Genomic DNA, 21,805 nt, shown 5'->3' with positions numbered 1-21,805 from the left:
TGAAGTGGAAATAATATCGCTTGCATTACCTACCTTACAGGTTTGTTAGGAAAAAGGTATTTTATAAACCTGAAAGCACCGTAAAAATGTGAGCAATTGAGTTACTGTCACTGTAAGACACACCATCATCACAATCACAGATCCAAACTGGTAGAGCCAAAACCAGTGTCAATAAACTAGAAAATATTTGAATTGGGAGGAAAGCTTAGGGAAATATCAGACGAAGCTTCATGGAGATCAGGAAGAACCTGGTGCACAGTTGACGAAGGCATCCGCGACCCAAGCAAGCAGCCCACACACTCTCAGGGCTCCCACCGCCAACCTCCTCAATGTGGAGTCCAGATGCAAGCATAATGGAACCCACATCAAAGTGGCCAGAATCACACATGCTCAGAGCTGGAGGAAAAACTAGGAAGTGTAGAGGCCAACGCTTTCTTTTAAAACTCGTGAAAACAGGGAGCCTAAGGAGGAAAGAAACGAAGAGATGGCCTGTGTGCTATCACATTTTTCCTGGCCTTCCAAGATTATATTCAAGGAAAGAAATAGTCCAGACTTCAGATGAGTCTTTAGAGTTGTATAAATTCATAGAATCCTAGAATGTCTGAGCTTGAAAGGGATCTTAGAACATAAGATGTGATATAAAATGTCAGAATTGAAAAGTAATTTTTATATAGTTTAGACATTGTTGGAGATTGGACAGACTTTAAAAATAGAACACAGAATACTAACGTTTGAAGGGACCTTAGAACATAAAATATTGGAAGCGGAAGATACCTTGGAACGTAGAACAAGCAATGTCAGAGCTGAAAAGAACATGGACATGAAATGTTAAAGATGGGAAGGATCTTAAAACACAGAGCATCAAACATCAGATAGAGAAGAGACTTAAAAGATCGTCTAATTCAGGGGTCTGTGAATTTGTTTTTTCCTTACTATTATGCTAAGTGGATTCCAATATAATAAGTTTCCTTTATGGTCCTATGTATTTTATTTTATGCATTCAAAAGCATTATTCTGAGAAGGGGTCCACAGGTTTCATCAGACTGCCAAAGGGGTTTATGACACAAAAAAGGTTAAGAACTCCTGGACATTGTCTCTGAGGTCTCACGGAGAGAGACAGACAGACAGACAGAGATAGAGAGAGAGACAGAGAGAGAGAAAAGAGAGGGGAGAGAAAAGAGAAAGAAAAGTGAGAGAAAGGGAGAGAAGAGAGAGACAAAGAGAGGGAAGAAAGAGAGAAACAAAGAGAGGAGAGAAAGAAGAGAGAGGAAAGAGAGAGATAAAGAAAGAGAGAGAGATTGAGAGAGCTATTGTTATTCTATTTATCACACCTAAAATCATTACTTGGCTGCAATTCATAGATTTAGAACTGGAAGTAAGGGACCTTAAAAGCTAACTACTGCAAATCCTTCATTTTAAAGCTCAGAAAGCAAACACTGTGACCTAATAGAAGTTTAGAATTAATACAATCTAGAGTACAAGATGTATCTCTTCTTCTGCCCATTCTAGCCTTGGAGTCAGGATACCTGGGTTCTCACCCCATTTCTGTCACTACTTAGCTCTGTGATCTTGTGCAATTCACTTAAACTCTATAGGCCTCAGTTTCTCTGTCTGTAGAGGCTGTACCAATTGTCCTCTAGGGGTCACTTCCAGATGTAAGATTTTATGAACTTGAGATCAAGGAAGAGAAGATGGACACCCAGGCCCAAGGACGCCCAGGGAGGTAGTGGCAAAGCCAGGTTCCCAGCACCACACACTGTTTACAGGACTATCTATGAAACAAATGCTCTTGATGTTTTTGGAAAGGGTGAGTCAGATGGTAAGGATGTGTGACAGAGGACATCTTTCATTCCCAAATCCCCTACAAGTTTTCACTCTAGTTCTCCTGTTTCCCCCAATCTCTGCAATTCAGCACCTGTGAGGGCCAAACCTGGAGGCTACGTAAGAAAACCCCATGTCCTGGATTCCCTGTGTTGATTTGTTGTACTTAGGAAAACATACCCCCTGCCAAGACCTCCGGGCACAGGCACAGAATCAACACATCAACAAGCAGGAAACCAAAAACTAGCACTTGGAATAGGCCTTTCTTCACCCAGGCCGCTCCTCTCTGTCACTCAGAGAAGGAAACAGAGGTAAAAAGAATGAAAATAGAAATAAAAATAAAGTTTCCTCATGGTTCTTATCCACAGTATCTTCCATATCTGGTCCCCCCTCTCCAAACCCCCTGCAACAGTCTAGCTCAGTCCCTTACCACCTTCCCCTTGGAGTAGGAAGCGGAGGATTTCACGGACCTTAGCGGATCAAGCTGTAGGATCGTAGACGTGCAACTGGAAGGGAGCTCAGAGGATATCTCATCCACTCCATTTATTTTAAGGAGGAGGAAACTGAGGCACAGAGAGAGGAAATGAGTTGTAAAAGATCTCTCAGAGAATGTGGCAGTCAGGATTTGAACCCTGGCCTTCCGACTCTGACACCATCGTTCTTTCCCACTGTACCACACTGGCTCTTATGACAGCCTCCTTCCTGGTGTCCCTGCTCCCTGTCATTCCCCATCTCCGATCCACCCTTCATTCTCTAATGTGCTATACTGATCCTAACACTTCTCTCCTCAAAAGTCCATTACCTACTTAGTGAAGCATGCAATAGTGATTAGCAATCAAGACTCTCCACAACCTGGCTCAAATCTATCTGTCTAGCCTTGTCTCAATAGTGTTTCTCTTCACATTCTTTGTGTTCCGAACAAATTGAATACGTCTTTATCTCCCCGTTCTTATCCTCGCCTCTCCCAGTTCTGTGCCATGCTCATACCATGCCCGTGCCTAAAACATATTCCTTTCTGTTGTTGTTGTTCAGTCATTTCAGTTGTGTCTTACTCTTTGTGATCCCACTTGGGCTTTTCTTGGCAAGGATACTGGAGTGGCTTGCCATTTTTTTCTCCAGGTCATTTTTCAGATGAGGAAATTGAGGCAAACCCCAAGTGATTTGCCCAGGATCACACAACTAGTAAGTGTCTGGACCACATTTGAACTCAGTTCTTTCTGACTCCAGGCCAGGCACTACCTAGCTGCCCCGAGCCAGGAAGACCAGAATTCCTTTCTACTTCATCTTAATGTTTTAAGTCCCTTTTTCCCTCCAAGGCACAACTTTGATGTCACTCTGTCCTAGAAACCTTTTTTGACCCTTGAGCTGAAAGTGATCTCTCCCTTCTAAAATTTCTCATATCACTTAACCTGGACTCCTCTTTTGCAGAGGTAGGACTAGGTTATCTCTATAAACTAATACTAGCTTCAAATCCCATAAACTGATAATTATAGAATCTTAAGATCATAGAACTTTAGAATCTTACCATTTATAAAGTTGTATGATTTTAAGATTCTATAGTTCAATGAATTTTTTAGAGAATCCTTAGTGGTTGTGAAAAGTAAAATCAGGCAAGGCCAACCCAATTTCAGTAGTCTGAATCAACAGTTATATGAATGGTGTAATTTAAATGGTGACAAAAGAACTCTCCTATAGACCTTTAGAGGATGCCTAGAATTTCTCCTTTAAAGATTGATTCCTTTTAGGTTAAAGTATTAACTTCTGTTGGCATTCAAATATCTCTTAGATGGAGTATTAACCCATTACTAGTCCTTTGCCCTCCAATGTAAATGAGTCTATCAGATCCTTTCCAGAGTGAAAACTGAGTTGAGAGCAGATTCAGTGGAGGGGAGAGGGAAGTCATGGGTCCATAGGACTCTGGGAGAAGTTGCTCAGGCCTGGTTAGGAGAACCTGGAGATGTATGATGGGTCAAAGAGATATTGAAGGGGAGATAAAAGAGTGTCCAGGTTTGCCACAGATTATCCCATCTCTGGGCAATCTTCCTCAGTGACGGGAGATCAAACTCAACCATGAAAGATCAGATGTAGCTCTTAAGCCAAATTTTGTGGACACATCATAGGCACTCACATCCCTTTTCAGATGTCTTTTTTGTAGTGGCTCTGGAGGCACAAGGGGCCTGACCACACAAAACACTAAGACTTTGTCTTTCAGTGTCCTTTAATTTTCAAACATAACAGTTGTCCTGAGATGTCCTTGAACGACAAACTGGCTGGCTGTCATCTATAGAGCTCTGTGTTATGGAACTGTGGAACACACAATGATGAATGATACTTAGTCCTTGCAGTCATGTAACTTGGAGTCTAGTAAGGGAGATGAGAACACATAAATAAATAACTAGGATACAAGGAAATATCTACCTAATAAAGAAATAAATGATTGCTTTGGAATTTATAAAAGGGAGATATCATTTCTAGTAGGAAAAAAAGGGAGGGATCAGCAGTGTTATTTGAGAATGTTTCATGAAGAAGGTGATATTTGAGTTGGGCCTTGAGGCATTTTCTGTTGTCAGACATAGGAAAGGAGGGAGTGCAATATCAGTGTCATAGAAGGGACCTTAGGGGTCATCTGGCTTAAACTCCTCATTTCCAAGAGAAGCAAATCTAGGCCCAGAGAGGTTAAGTGTTGTGTCTGATGTACCAGCAGCACTAGGGCTTGAACCCCCCAGGCTCTTGGACTCCAAATTCAAGTCTCTCCTATACCATGCTATAGATCAGAGGTCCTTAACTTTTTTTGTGTGACATGGGTCCCTTTGGAAGTCTTATGGACCCCTTCTCAGAATAATATTTTTTGATGCACAAAATGAAATACATAGGATTACAAAGCAAACCAATGACATTGACTTGTGGTTATCAAAATATTTTTTAGAGTCCATGGATCCAAATTTAAGAGCTCCTGATACAGAATGTGCAAAGAGGTACATAAGCAAGAAAGGGCAGAGAAGACTCAGAGAATGGCAAGTAGTCCTTCGAGTACTTTCTTTTGGTTCTCCAAAGTAAGGTCACAGGATCTAGATTTCATTTAAACCAAATTTCTCATTTTAGAGATGAGAAAACTGAGGGCCAGAGTGGGGAAGGCCTTGTCCAAAGTAACACAGTTACTTAGTAACAGAATCAGGTCTTTACACCCCCATATGCTCTTTCCAGCCCACAGCCTCCTAAGACCATGTGATTCTAAGAGTCTAAGATTCCGTGACTCCCAGATTCTAGCCCATTCTGAGTTTCTAAGATTTTTCACTGAAGCTATTCTCTCTTTCTTTTCCCATTTCTAGACAGAGAAACAAGCAACAGCTGTCCTGTCAGACAGATTATAGATAAGGATAAGTATCATCTAGTTTGACAATGTTTGGAGATTAGTTTTCATAACATGGTGGGAGGACAGCTGAGCATTCAAACCAATAAAGCAAATCTTGCCCTCCATGCCTATGCCTGTCATGCTCACTGCCTGCAAAGGGAACTCCATCATGTTGGGAGAAGTTACTAAGGATTGAATATGAGCACAGGATCAGAAGAGGAGGGGGAGGGAAAGAGGGAGAAGTGCTTCTAGTTTCTTTTTCTCTGATATGGCATAGGTTTTTCTCTTTATCAGGTTCTGTTATTCCCTTCAAAGAAAGCAGAGGGACAAATGAAAGCATCTTTATACATTCTCCCTCTTCCATTCCTTTGCTATTCCTCCTGCCTCCTACCCCACCTGCCCCTGAACACACACCTATACTACTTAACTGGCAAAGCTCAACTCAAATGTCACCTCCTCCAAGAAGACTTCCCTGATTCCTGATACATGGGTAGAATGGAAATAATAGTGGGTTTGGAGTTAAAGGGCATGGGTTCAAATCTTGACTCTACCATTTAACACCTGCATGAACTTGGGCAAATCATTTAACATCTCAGGATCTCATTTTCTTCATTTGTAAAATGAAAAGGTTGGCTCAGTTATCCACTCAGGTCTCTTTTGTCTCTAGATTTATGATCTCATGACTTTACAGAGCACCTTGTTCTGAAAGTCTCCAAATACACTTATCAAGTATTATTGATATTATTGTGATACATGCTTGTGTTTCACAGTGTATGGGGTAGGTGTGCTGGCATACTTCATGAAGGGGGGCGGGAAAGGGAGATTCCCATTAGTTCTTCCCCTTTGGGAAGCCCCTTAAAGTATGCTGGCACACCCCATACCCCACCCATGCTTGATGTGTATCATTGATCCCCTCTTAGATGATATAGTCCACACTAGCCAAGAATATGTCTTATCTAAATTCTGTACCTCTCTCCATTGCCCAGCCCAGAGCTCTGCCCAAGTTAAGTACTTTATAAATGTGTGTTGAATGAGCAAATGATTCAATGGATGAAATAGAATATTACAGGCTGGAGACATTGAGCCATCACCATTCCAAGGTCTTGCATATTGGATGAGGGTTGACAGAACCATCTCCTCTGGAGCCAAAGTCTAAGCTCAATTTTCCATCCAAAGGTGCCAAAGAGACAACCAAAGTCAGGCCAATTGACCAACCTCTGGACTGGAAGAATAGTGGAGCCTTTTTCCTTGACTCACTGAGGTAACCCAGAACAAGAGGGAAGGTAGGAGGGATGAGGAAGACCTGCCATTGCAATCTTTCATCTTCAGTGCCAGGTGGTCAGTGGAGATGGTGGGTGGGACATCATCCTCCAGCTCCACTGCTCAGTGGTGAGTAACTAGTTCCATGTACTTCCATGTCTGTCATTAATCTCCAGCCCTAATGACCATCCTAGTTCTTTCCATTTCCAGGTCTTGTTTGAACTGGCACTATTTAAAATGCTGGTTGTAATTACAGTGGTTTCTGCAGGCTGGGACTTAAACAGCTCAGTTCTATTGTGAGTAGATTTTTCTTCTTTGCTTAGCAATTTCAGTAATGATAGTCATTCACATCATTTATCATTGGGGTTTTCAGAAACACAAGGACTTTTTCAGACACTTGACCCTATACACGTGCACCATGAGAGAGAACAAAGAATAGTAAGATAATAATAATAACTGACATTTATATATTACTTTGAGGTTTAAAAAGTACTTTATAAAAAAAAGTACTTTATATCCATTATTTCATTTGATCCTCAAAAAACTCATGAATCAGAACTGAAGGCATTATTAGCCCCAGTTTACAGGTGAAGAAACTGAGGCTCAGAGAAGTTAAGTGCCTTACCCATGGTTACATAGCTAATAAGAGTTGGGGATGAGATTCTAACTCAGGTCAGGGCTGGCCTGATTCAAAGTCTAACACTTGCCATTATATTACATGCCAGATGTCATATAGCAAAACCATCTAGGAAGTGTAGAAATATACTGTGTATATAGACTCTCTCCATTCCCAATATCATGCCTCCAAAATGTCATACATCATTGCCAAATTAAGTTCTAACACAAAGAAACCCTGTCATAAGTAACATGGTTCAGGCAATCACCAGAGACATGTCATAACTGGGCCTGCCACTTTATATCAATTTTTGTGACACTTACTAATGATATTAAGTGGGATGTCTTGGACTTAAGGAAAGTTGGCAATTATCCAGACAGTCTAAGACAGCTAAGTCAAAGTGAATATTTTTGGCCTCAATTATCAGGTGTGGGCAAATGAGGAATCAGATAAAGTATGTAATTGCCAGATCTCCACTCCACTTCATATTTCAGAGATGGTTTCAATATGCCCCTTACAAAACAGTTCTAGAGATGTTATATTGCATATATCACATGCACATAGGCAGCACAAGGAAATGGGCATGAGATGCTGGCTGCCAGCATTCAATCCAAAGTCCTGGTATCATAATTTCCAAGTGTCTGACACCCCCCCCAAAAATGTCACTTGACCCTAGCCATCATCAGTATAGTGGAATAGAACAGGGGGGGAAAAGTCCAAGGGTCAAAAGACCCAGGTTCTCATCCCAGTTCTGTCTCTAACTGTGTGCTGTTGGGAAGCCATTTCCCTTCTCTATGCCTTATTTCTCAACTCTATAAAGTGAGGAGGTCGGAACCTGATGATCTCAAAAATTCCTCTGATCTATGACAAGCCTATATAGACATTATCAATCCATAGAGTTTGCAACAGCACTTGAGGCAGATTCGTTTCTGACTCACTAACAAACCTATAGGAACAGGGGCAAATGTGACCAGGTGGAACTCAAGGGTAGAAGGTGGGGGCCAGGTTTAGTTACAAGAAGGGAGATTTTGCATTCTCCCAGAGCTCATTGAGCTCACCCTTCATCAGCAGGAGAACCCAGAGGACAGCTAGTCCTGATTTATAGGCTAATCCTTCATCCCATATGCTACATCCCATACGGAGGCTTTCAAAAGCAGCATTGTGTATCTTCCTCCGAACATAGTATGCAGAAGATGTATTATTTTCTTTGATTAAAAGCCAAGGGAGGCAGGAAAAGAAGATTTAGAAGCACACTAGACACATGGTTTTACAACAGGGGCCCAAAGAAAATGGTGATGATCAGTTGCAAATGGAAAAGAAAGAGAAGGGGCGGAGGGCAAGTTGAGCAAAAGAAAACCTTCTTAAACTAAGGGGTGGGGAGAAGCTTGGGGGTGGGGGATTTCAATTTCTCTTCATTATATCGATTTAGTAATAACTCTTTGTCTCCCAAGTGTCACTCATCCATCTCAGAGTGGAGAAGGGCCTAAAGATAGAGAAGAGAGGAAAATAGGCCTTGTTATTTCTCTGCTCACAGACAAAAAGGTTTTTACAAAGTCTGTGAGTCATTAGCTGAGAAGCCCACACCTGGTTCCCAAGAGCTATGGATTTGGATCTTAGGAGCCTATGTAATAGAACTACAAGACCTTAAAATGTAGAACATTGGAACTGGAATGAATCTTAGAACAGAGAACACAAAATGTCAAAGGAGAAAGTGACTTTAGATCAAAGAACATAAAATGTCAGAGCTAGAAGGGACCTTAGATTGTGGCAAGTCAGAGGTGGAGGAACTTTAAACATAGAATGTAGAATGAGAAGAATTGAACCTTAGAAATTATCTAGACCTACTTCTTCATTTTACAGATCAAGAGAGTGAGGCTCAGAGTAGTGATTTCCCCTATGGTAAAACTAGAATTGGATCCCCATTGCTCTGCTCCTATTCCCTACTCTCTTTATAGCACCACCATTGGATGAAATGCAGGGTAAGCAGAGAACTTGGCTTTGTATGTGGTAGGGGAGGGGTGTGTGGAATTGCGGATGTTACTATATTAAACTTTGTATTCTATGCACTCCCCAGGAACACTAACCTACATAGCACTTTTGTTGTTCAGTTGTTTCAGTCGTTTCAATCATGTCTGACTTTCCATTGACCCCATTTGGGGTTTTTTTGACAAAGATATTGAAGTGGTTTGCCATTTCCTTCTCCAACTCACTTTAAAGATGGGGAAACTGAGGCAAACAAGGTTAAGCGACATGCTTAATGTCCACCCAGCTGGTAAGTGTCTGAAGCCAGATTTGAACTCAGGTAGACTCATCTTCCTGACTCCAGGCCCAGTACTCTATCCACCGTACCACCTACCTGCCCTCTACATAGGACCAGAAGATTCTAAAGAAGTGGATTCATATCCCCTAGATGTCCCTTTTACCACTACCCACTTTAGGGTTTGGCAAACTACTATGACCCAGGGGCCAAATCCTGTCAGCTTATCGAAGTTTTTTGTACAGTACCAGAGATAAGAGTGTTTTTTTTAATGTTTTAAAATAAAGTTTTATTGTATTTTAAAAAATATAAAAACCATTCTTAGTTCTCAGGCTATAACAATAGTAACCCCTGCACTACATCCAGGGGTATGTTTTTAAATGTGAAAAACATTCTTAGCTGATAGGCCATATGAAAACAGGCAGTGGGCCACATTTGTCCCTCAAGACACAGTTTGCTGACCTCTGATCTGGTCCAATCTATCTTGCTTAAAAAAATCCCTCCTTTGACACGCCTGGTAAGTGGTCATCTAATATTTGCTTGAAGACCTGCAATGCAAAAGAACTCATTATATTTGGAGACACCCTATTCTACTTCTGCATGGCTCAGATCATAAAGATATTTTTTCTGATGTCAACCTAACTTCACCTTTGGGTAACTTTTATCCAATGCTCTTAGTTCTTCTTTCTGGGGCCACAGAGGGAAAGGTTAATTCCTTTTCTGGGTGAAAGTGCTTCACATGCTTGACAACTTCTCTTATCATGTCCTCTCCTGCCCCTCACTCCAGGTTATCTCTTCTTCAGGCTAAACATCCCTAGTTCCTTCAATCATTACTTGTGGAGACCAGATTCGACTATTGGGCCATACATAGTTTTCCGACCCATGACCTACATGACCACTGAGGTCCCTTCCAATTCTGAAATTTTGCATGTATGACTGCATAAGCCCTAAGGGTTCTTCCATCTCTAAATCTCATGAACCTGTGAACAAAAGACCTTAGCAGGAATGAGGGAGATGGAATGAATGGGTCCTTGTAGACACTACATAGTATGTTATTGGTGGAACTGTGACTTGATCCAAATTTTCTGTAAAATATTTTGGAATTATGTAAGAAAAATTACTGAACTGTTCATACTATTTGACATGCAATGTCACTTTTTCTAGGCATGTCCCAAGGAAGTTAAATGCAAAAATAAAAGTGCACACGTACCAAAATATTGAAAGCAATACTTTTTAAGGTAACAAAAAACTGGAAACAAAGTAGGTGCCCATTAACTAGAGAGTAGTTACATAAATTGTGGCATATGAATGTAATAAATATCAATATGCTGTAAGAAACAATGGGAAAACTTTTATGCACTGATGCAGAAGAAAGAACTAGAAGAATAGTATAAATAAAGATTATAATTATGTAAATTAAAACAATGGAAAAAAGACAACTGAACTCAGATTCAATTCAATGACCAATATTGATTCCAAGAGATGGGTGAAGAAACATGCCATCTCCTTTAGGTAGAAACACCAAATGTCTCAAGTGCAGAAAGTTGTGGTTACTACATTGGTTAATCTTACTTGACAGTTTATTATCACAAGAGAGAGTTGGAGAGTTTTGCTGGAGAAAGTATAGAAATGATTATGATGTTAAAAAAGACACCAGTAAAAAATTGAAAAAGAAAGGAAAGAGGAGGGAAGGAGGAAGATAGGAAAGAGGAAGCGGGAAGGGAGGGAGCAAAAAAGAGAAAGGGAGGAAGAAAAGAAAAAAGAGGTGAGGGAGAAAGAGAAAAGAGAGGAAGGAAGGAAGGAAGGAAGGAAAGTACCTACACTTAAGAAGAACCCAGACAAGAGCCCTTCTGTTCAATTGCCGCCTTCCTATTCTCCACAAAGAGAGGTGGTTAAGTGGTTTTCAGAAGGGAACTGAGAGTTGGATCCTCTTGGCTTCTGGCTAAGTGGTCAAGTCACCACATTTTTAAATGCAGCAGGCCTCCAAGTGTGCCCACACCACATGGGTGGTTAGGACTGGCCACAGTATCCAGCACTCCAGAAAATCCTCTGGCAGCAGAACAAGGAGATGATGAGTAGAGGGAAAGAATCATTCAGGCATAGAACATTTGAGGTAGGAGAGCCCTTATGCATTATCCTGTCCAGTGCACACTCCTCTCCCATTTTTATAGAAGTGGAAACTGAGGCCTGGAGATGGTAATTTAAGCAAGGTCACAGAGCAACTCAATGACAGAGTCCCAGCTGGAACTCATGGCTCTTGATGCCCAGTTTGGATAAATATAAAAAAAACAGAAGGTTTAGCTCTCTTTTTTCCTTCCTTTCTGGCTTTACTAGTCCTCTTTCCTTTCTGACACTCCTAAGATCTTTCTTCAAGAAGAAATTTCTCTAAGACTTTGCCATCCACCTACACGTCACCCCTTTGCACAAAAATTTTACAGCACATTAAATAAAAATTGAATAACTTTGCTTGGAAATCAAGGTCTTCCACATCTAGGCACCACCCAACCTTTCCAATCTTATCTCATATTACTTTCCTCTGTGCCCTCTATGCTCCAGTCAAACTTGACTAGTGTCCCTAAACATGCACTGCCTTCCTTGGTCTCTTTGTCTTTGCTCCTGCCATTCCTAGGCCTGAAATCTCTTCCCCCTCCACACTCATGCTCACCCCTTCACTTCCTATCCATGCAACCCAACTGAAATGTTCCCTGCCCCAGGAAGCCTTCTCTATTCTACAATAGTTGGTAAAGCTCTTCTTTCAAACTTCACAAAACATTTTGTTTTACTACTCTCTGATGCACTGGTCAGGCACTTTTGTGTGTCCTTAATTAAAGAAAATATATCCATCTGTATTAATTATTGCCTTACTCCCTTCCTGTGCTATAGACTCCTTGAGGGTGGGGACTACATCTTATCTAATTGCTTTATCTCCAGTAACGCAGTATTCTGCACAAAGTAGACATCTGCTGTATCATGGGGTTGGAGAAAGGGGGGGTAGATTTATCTATTTTGGGAAATGGGAACAACTAACTCTGTGATGTTTTGATTCCTTACCTTCAGAGGCCCATAGTCAGGATGAGTCCACATGCTCCCCAAAGATAGGTGCAACCACTTAGCTGGGTAAGTCTTGTATTGGCCTTCACCACAATGGTTTCCAGCTGGCAAATGAGTTTGCCTCAGAATTGTGTTTCCTTCATGGGGCCTTGCATCTGTTCTCCTACTCACCACATCCCTTAGCATCTGGGTCCTCCCTACTGTTGCCTGGTTTTCACTTACCTATTATGTCTGTATGCCCCCCACCTCTGAACTCCTCCAGAGAAATCTGACTCTTTAATCACAGGTTTCCTGAATTCAGTCCCCTATCCTTCCCTCTAAGACCTATTTCATTCTTCGAGGTCCCAGGTTCCTTGCTCCAGGAAAGGATATCTAAGAGCTGGGGCTTGTCGAAGAATGATCTTCTTCTCTGAATAACCCTCTGGGAACCAGATGCCAATGCCGCTTAAAAAAGAAATGTAAAACTGTACAAAGGGACATTTAAAATACCATATAGAATGTTAATTTCATGTCCTGAGACTTAAGTACCACTAGTTCTGTCAGTCAGACAATAAACATTTATTAAGCACGTGATATGTGCCAAGCACTATGCTAAGCACTAAAGATACAAAAAGACACAAAAGACAATCCCTGCCCTCAAGGACCTCTCAGTAGGATGGAGGAGACAACAAACAAATATGTACGAACAAGCTATATTCAGGGAAAATAGGAAATAATTTAAAAAAAGAAGGCACTAAAATTAAGAGGGGATGAGAAAGGCTTCTTGCAGAAGATGGGATTTTAGGTGGGACTTGAAAGAACTCAGGGAATATGGTACGTAGAGATGAGGAGGAAGAGTATTCTAGGAATAGGGGACAGCCTGAGAAAATACCTAGAGCAGAGTGATGGAGTGTCTTATTCACGGAACAGCAAGGAAGTCAGTGTAATTGGATTACAGAGTACATGGGAAAGTATAAAGTATGAGAAGACTGGAAAAGTAAAGAGAGGGAGAGTAGGTTATGAAAGGCTTTGAATGCCAAACAAAGAGTTTTTAATCTGATCCTGGAGGTAGCAGGGAGGCACTGGAGTTTAGAGAATAGAAAGATGACATGATTGAACCCATGCTTTAGGAGAATCAATTTGGCAGTTGGAGGATGGATTGCAGTGTAGAGAGACTTGAGGCAGAGAGGCCTTTCTGCAGACTATTGCTATGAGGGTGGCAGTACCAGAAGAGAGAAACGATTGTGTCAAGAGATGTTTCAAATGTGAAATTAATAGGCCTTGGCAATCAATTGGATATGGGAGGTAAGAGACAGTGAGGGGCTGAGGATGACAGCTAAGTTGTAAGCCTAAGGGACTGGGAGGATGGTGTTGCCCTTATCATTAACAGAGACATTTGGAAAGAGGGAATATTTAGGGGGAAAGGCAGTGGGTTCAGTTCTGGATGTGCTGCATTTATGATTCTACTGGATATCCAGTTTGAGATGTCTGAAAGGCATGCCAATGGCAACAGGAGATACAAGACTAGAAGTCAGCAGAGAGGTTAGGGCAGGATGGGTAGATTTGAGAGTCATCAGTGTTGAATTGATAATTAAATCCAATGGAGCTGATGACATCACCAAGTGAAGTAGTATAGAGGAAGAAGAGAAGAGGACCTCAGACAGAACCCTACAGAACGTTAACCTACAGTTAGAAAGCATTTCCTGTATGAGGATCTAGCAAAGAAGACTGAGGAGGGCTCTGATAGGTAAGTGGAGAACTAAGAGAGAGTGGTTTCCCAAAAACCTAGAAAGAAGAGAGTATCAAGGAGAAAAAGGTGATCAACAGTGTTAAAGGTTGCAAAGAGGTCAATGAGAATGAAGATTGAGAAAAGATCACTGGGCTGGCTACTAAGAGATCAATTTTATGAATTACAGATCTCACTTAATACAGTCACATCTCTTTGTAGTCTCTATCCATGAACCAAAGTTAAGTGGAAATAAATTTTTTAAATGATAGATGATAAACCCATTGCCAAACTTTTATTGACTGCCATTTTTTCTACCATAAATTGTAGTAAAGTGTTACTTGAAGCCATTAATAGTGTACCAAATCACATCAAAATCAACTGGGTCCTTTGAAAGTTAGCACTAAATCAAACATAGAAGGAAAAATAAGGAATATTAAGCTTTGGATTTGAAAGAGAGACCTCACATCCTTCAGTCAACAATTGGTCAAGAGTACCCATCTTTTTCGGCCCCTTCCTTTGTGAAAACAGATTTAGGTTTCAATTGACAGCAAGGCCCTACCACTACAGTCAGGCGCACTGTCTGTGTGTTTTTAACGTAGTCATACTCTGCTTTAAACAAACATACATGAAAATATGGAGTTGCCAAACAGACAAACAAAAGGGTGTGATTATTCACTCTGCTAAGGGATTCTTCTCTTTTTAAAAGAGACTTCTATTTTATACAAGGTACCTCCTTTGGGCATTTTAAATGGGATTCCATTTGGAAAAATAATATAGAGACATGACTTTTCAGAACAAAATTTACCTCGGAAAGCAAAATTTGTCAACATTCTTCCTCCTAACTGGGGGAGGCTACCATAAGCAAAACATCACAGGAGAGAAGGAAAAAGAGACAATGAGATGGGGGGGGGAAGAATACAAAAAGCAGCTGATGAGGCATTCCATCTTAGTCCAAGAGGGAAGCTTATAGGCCCACAACTCTCAGCCTCTCTATAGTTTAGAAAGAAGAGAGGTGGAAGGTTATCTCACTTCTATGAACCCTGTTCATTTAAGTGGGTGTTCAGTCTACAAAAAGACCAACAGGCTGGGCTCCATCCACCATGTACAGTATTAAGCAATTGATATATACAAAAAGTTAGCCTATTTATATACCCTGGAATGCAACCACTAGATCTGGGTTTGGGCCAAGGCATGTGTATGGGGGTAGAATTAGATCAGAAATGGAACTGTTTGCCCCCGATTACTGGCTCAGTCAAGTGCTTCTACAGGAATCTGGTCTGTGTTAACAGAAGCCTCATTCCTTAGATTAAAAACAAAAACTTGCAAAGCTAGACTAATGGTATTATTTTAGGGACAGCTCAAGGAGTGATGGAGGCATTAACTCATCCATCATCAGTTCCTTTGTCAACGCTCAAAATAAATTAAACTGGGCTGAGTTCCCCATCAATTTAAAGTTATTCAACTAGGCCAGAAAATAACCCTTTTGGAAAACACCTAAGAAATCATAGGATCTAGGGCTGGAAGAGACCTTAGCAATCATAGATGAACAGAGGGCAAGCCATGGTAGAGCCTACAATAGTCATAGAGAGATCATAGTCACAGGATGAGAGGATCAGATTTAGACCCTGAAGGAACCTTAAAGGTAATCTAGTCTACAACCTCATCATTTTACACATGAGAAAACTGAAGCCCAAAGAGATGGTCATGTAAGTAGCATTAGACCTCAGCCTGTTGTTTGTCCATTTTCAAAGAGGACCAATGACGTTACAGAATGATGTCTTGACTTGCTCATGAATTGGGTTTAAGTGAGGCAGAGTCATCAGCTTCACTCTCTCTTCCTGAGTCATCAAAGTCCAGAGGCAGGGCAAAAACCAAGACAACTAGCATTGGCCTGGGATGCAGTAGATGACCTTGGTGTCTTCAATGTCTGACCAAGCTCTAAGCTTTCCACAGCACTGCTTCAGCTGCCATCATGGCCACTGGAACAAATTATTCTCAGCTGCCCATTCCACCAGGAAGTCTTCACACGCTTGAGTTAGACACTGTCCTAAATCACCTATGGGTTCGAGGCCAGTTAGTTGTTCTCAACCTGGTTTAGCCCATCTGCTGAGATGGTTTTACCAGGATATAGCCACTACACAGGCTACAGCTTCTCAGAGCCACAGGTGAGAGTTAGGTGAATCATGTAGACACCCAAGGTGGATAAGCAGCCCTGAACAACGCTCAGCAAGCCCTCACTCCAGAGGCACTAGTTCTTCTGAACACTCCATACACCCAAAGGGGAGGATCAGGCAATGGAAAAGGGACATTTTGGGGGCTTTAAAGAGAGACCACAGTCTCTAGAAAGAGTGTTGGAGACAAGCCACAAAGCCACCTGACCTCTGGCCTGACTAATGAAGGCTAATTGCTCAGAGTCGGATAAGTTACCACCTTACTTGCCATAGATATGTCAAGCTGGAAAAGGGAGGAAAGGATGATTTCAAATAAAATATCTTGAAATGGAAAGACCCAGAATCTGGATTTGGTTAGAAAGGGTCAGAGCTCAAATATGTAATTTCTCTGTTCTCTTCAGCAATTGAAACCATTTTATGAAGCCTTTATATAACTTAATTAAATATGATATGCACAAACAAGGGTAAAATACAAAGATGGTGACCTCTGGGCTTTGTAAATCATGGTCAAAGCCATTTTCCCCCGCCTGAGCATTGGAAGTATTTAGTCTGTTCCTTTGTGAATTGCTTGTGGCATTAAACAATCAGAGTATTCTAGTGTAATAAGGATCCAAGCTCAAATTCATCTTTCCTAACTTCCCAAATTCACTTGTTTTCTTGGAGCAATGAAATAGGAGGAAACCATTACAAAATCTGGACGACAGGTCATCATTTGCTTCAATGCTTAAAAGGTCTATGTTTCAATTAGTGTGTATGCTCTCTCCAGTGACAAAGAAAGCAACTTCCCTTCCACTCACCCCCAACAAAAACATCTTAGTGGGTGGGCTATGAAATCACTGTGGCTGAAAAATTCCTCAGCATGGCTCCTACCCAGGACTGGAAATACTAAGACAAATAATGTATCATATAAAATACTATTATATAAAACATTGTCCTTGCCCACAAGGAGCTGCCATTCTACTGTGAGATAACATGTACATAATAAACATACTGCTTATATACAAAATAGATCCTCTCTTTATAGAATAGCCCATAGCTTTCCCCCTGTTGACATATGCTGACATGCTTAAGAATTCAGGGTCACCACTAAACCAGAATGAGGGGTTAGGAAGAAGACTTTTAAGAAAGCCTTCAAAGGAGGCCTTTACAGGTGGAACAGCTGCATAAGTTTACCCAAGGAAGCTTTCAGCTCATGATCTCTAAGATGGAGATTTCTTTCCCTTCCCTTGAAAGCTCTGGATTCCAAGCTGCCAAGAAGCAGGCTAGCATTGCCTCCTTGGACTGGGAGGATTAATTCTCTGGCTAATTGGCTACATAATTGCCCTTATGATTGCAATTACTATTGTTTGCTGGATTAAAAAAATCTCCTGTAATGAGCTAGTAGCAAAAGGGATGGAGTAGGGTTCCAGGAAATTCTAGATTTCCTCATCCTTAGCCTTGAAATACTAAAACCCAGCCCAACCTGGAGAGAAGAAAAAAGAGATGAGAGGTTGTAGGACCTGACAAGAAAATAATTTTTAAAAGCTTTGTTTGTTCTAGATGGAATGCAGAACTGTGGGCACTTTATTAGCTGGAGGAAAAGTGAACTGGGGTTTATAACGATGGTCTACAATTATCCAGCAGTAACCAAAGCTCCTCCCTCCTCCCACAAGAGGCCCTTAGTTGGTGGAGAACAGGTGGAATTCACGTTAAAGCAAGCCCAATAAATGAAAATTCAGGTGCTCATGAAATATAAATTAGGAGGTGATTTTTCTAATTATAAAAGGACTCATTGCAAAGCGACCTTTGAAGAGCCAATTCCTTAAGTGCATTTAAAATAACATTCAGTGACCCTGGATGTATCACTTACCCTCTGTTAGTTTCCTTATCTGTAAAATAAGGATAATAGTAGCACAAATGAGATAATAACTATAAAGCACTTAGCACAGTGCCTGGAACATAGTGCGCACTATATAAATGTTAACAATTATTACAATTATTAAATACTGAATTTACATCCAATTTTCAAGAACACATCTGATGCATAAAGCAAGGCTCACCCTTAATAAGGGAATTGCACAAACTGGTTAGAACCTCAAAACTCACCCCCATGAGGTTATTGTTAAATTTTCAGCATGATCATTCAACCCACATGGAGATTAATTCAATTTAACAATGGATTAAGAACCTACCCTGTGCAAATCACCCTATTAGATGCTAGGGATATAGAAAACAAAATGAGCCACTCTCTGTCCTCAAGAACCATTCTACTAGGAGGGGACAAGGGGTCCATTCAGATATGTCTAGCAAAAAGCAATCTGACAAGGGGGTGGTGGTGCAAGGGCAATCAGGGAAGGCTCCATAGAGGAGACAGCATCTGAGATAAGCCTTGAAGGATTCAGGGAGATGTAGGGAAGGGGCGGGGAATGTATTTTAGGCTTACAGCACAGCTGGTACAAATGCAGAAAGGGAGGGAGATGTAATGTTGAGTTCAAGGGCTGGCTTGTAGTCCAGTTGGACTGGAATGCATAAGATATGAAGTGAAATAATGTGAAATGAGCCTAGAAATGGAGGTGGGAGCTAGAAAGTGGAGGGTGGTCAATACCAATCTGAGCAGTTTGTATTTTATGCTTAAGCTAGGAGGGAACCATTGAAGATTCTGACCAGGGAAGTACTTGCTCACACCTTGCTTAGAAAGAGAAGTCACACCCATGCCTTATTTGGCAGCTGTGTTGAGAATATTTTGGAAAGAGGAGAACTTGGAAGCAGAGACGCCAGCTGGGAGACTGTTACAATAATCCAGGAAGCCAGTGGGCCCAAATTAGGATGCTGATGGTCAGAAGGGGGCAGATCTAAAAGCTCTTACGAAGATTTATGCAACAAGACTTTGACAACTGATCAACTACAGGAGTAGAGGAGAAGAAATAGTCCAAGATGAATCAGTTTATGAACCTGAAAGGATGACAGTCTTCAAGAGAAATTAGGTAATTTGGAGAAGGGGCAGGTTTAGAGGGGAATATTATGAGTTGTGCTTTGTACATACTGAGCTTGAGATGCTTGTGGCAAGCAGTTTGAATATATGTGACTGAATGGAGGGAACAAGCATTTATTAAAGTTCCTAGTATGTGATAAGCACTTTTACAAATATGATATCATTTTGATCCTCACTACAAACCTGGGAGGTAGGTGCTATTATTATCCCCATTTTATAGATGAGGAAACTGAGGCTGAGAGAGGTTAAATGACCTGCCCAGGCTAGTGAGGGTCTGAGGCTAGACTTGAACTTGGGACTTCTTGATTCCAACTTTGACTCTATCCACTGTACCACCTAGCTGCCTCTGGAATTGAAGTTCAGATACCTTCATTTCAACTTCATTCTCTCTGCAAGTCTGGCAAGTTACCTTCTTATTTGTAGTAAACTCTCTCAAAAATCAATAAATGTGTAATGAAAATAGATTTTAAAGTCCTGGGTGTCCCACAAAGGGACACCCAACTGTCACAGATCAATCAAGTAGCTAAAAACTGAAAAGTCATAGATTTTTATTTGTCCTCCCATCCATTATCAAAGAGGCAGCTTCCTACCTTTTCAAACTTCTCACACTTGACTCCCCTCCTCTTCAGCCCAGCCACACTGCCCTATTTCAGTTCCTCAAAAATGACACCCCATCTCCAATTCCATGCCTTCAAATTGGTTGTGCCCCATGCCTACAATTTCTTCTCCTCTTACCTCTGATTCTTGGCTTCCCTGACCTCTTTCAAGATTCGGCTCAAAGCCCACATTCTAAAGGGGGCCTTTCCGGCCCCTCCCCACCTGCTAATGCCTTCTTTTGGACTGCTATCCATCCTCAATATATCTTCTATGTAGTTAGTTATTTGCATGTTTTCTGCCCCATTAGAAAAAAGATCTTTGGCAGTACTAGGCTTTTGTTGTTGTTGTTTTGAGGGGGGTGGAATTTGGTATTTTTCTTTGTATCTATCTCCACACAGTACAGTGCCTGGCACTTAGTAAGGGCTTAATAAATGCTTATCCCCTAACTCACTATATAGAATCAGGAGATCTTGGTATTTATCCTGACCTTATGACTCTCTATGTAACCTTGGGCAAGTGACATAGGCTCTCCGAATCTATTTCTTCATCTGTAAAAAAAGGGTTCAGATCAAATGATTTGAGATCCTTTCCGTGTTATGATTCTATGAAGAAACCAGATACTTACTTATATTATACTATCAAGTCTGTTAAATGAAAGTTGCACTAGATGGATGATCTCTAAGGTTTCTTTCAGACCTAAATCTATAAACTCAGGTCTTTGGGTGCTTAGTATTCTAGGCCGACTACTCTGTCCCCAAGGAACTCACAATCCAGAGCAGAGGTATTAAACGCCAGGCTACATGTAGCCTGTAATACTCCCTAGTGTCCCTGAATCAGATTAAATGTAATTGGGAAATATTCAACAAAATAAATAAAAATACAATAAAACATAGATAACATTACATTTAAAACTAAGTCAACATGCAGGTATGGGGATCCTTATGTACAAGTTAGTGGTCCTGCTACGTGTTTGACACCTCTGTTAGAGGAAATAAAACTCAACAGGCAAAAATAACTGGAGAATAATTAAATGTAAACTAGACAATACCCAAAAGGAAGAGATTAGTATATACTGAAGGAGCTGGGGAAGAAGCTGAATAGAGGCAAGGGAAATGTGAGATCATTCCAAGTTGGGGAGGAAGAAAGGGGAGAGAGATGATAGAATGTAAATAAAGAGCAAAGTGGTTCAAGGAGTACGTGTAAGGAAGGCAGGCCAGAGAGGCCTGTTCTTCAGGAAAAACGACAAACAAGGCCTCATTGATTCTACAGATAAACAAATGGGGGAAATCAATCCTGAATCTAAATGGCTGGGACTTGTCAGGGGAGGATGGTTGGTTCATTTTTGCCAGAGAGAGTCCTTCAACCCAATAACCATTACCTACCTCTTCAGGTCAGAGATTTTGTTAATATCAATCAGGGGACTTCAACTTGCACTTCAAAGCCTCCGGAAACCTCCAATATTATTCTATGCCTGGAGATATGGTGTTGTCTTAATTCTGTATTTAGACAAAGACTTTCTAGTTGCCTTCATGGAAATGCCTGTTGTTTCCAGACAGAGGGAAAGCTTTCCACCAGCAGCATCTCTAAAATATGTTCTAATGATCCAAGTTAGAAAATACCAGCTCTCTGGCAATGGTTGCTTCAGAATTGTTGTTGTTGTTGTTGTTGTTGGTTTCCTTTCTTGTGCCTCTATAATTTTATTTGGATGACTAAATCTCTGGACTATGTTAGCCATAAACAGAATTAATTTAACTCCTGTTTCTTTGAAACAGCTGCTGACAGCTGCACTGTAATTCAATCAAGGATCTTTGTTGTTGAACCTACCAAACATTCAGAATTTTTTGTTGTTTCATTTTGTGTTGTTCAGTCTCTCCTGTACTGAGACCCCAAACAGCTGCATCAGAGACTGACATTCACTTTTAGGCAGAGCCTACTAGCAGAAGTGAGCATTGATATAGCATTTTATAGGAAGAGTTCAAATATTGAAGCCTCAAAAATTCA

Source organism: Vombatus ursinus, unplaced genomic scaffold (assembly GCF_900497805.2).
Source record: "Vombatus ursinus unplaced genomic scaffold, bare-nosed wombat genome assembly UNPS02000580.1, whole genome shotgun sequence".
In the NCBI taxonomy this organism is placed as follows: Eukaryota; Metazoa; Chordata; class Mammalia; order Diprotodontia; family Vombatidae; genus Vombatus; species Vombatus ursinus.
The sequence above is the reverse complement of the archived record's forward strand: the minus strand, read 5'-3'. Positions refer to the sequence as shown.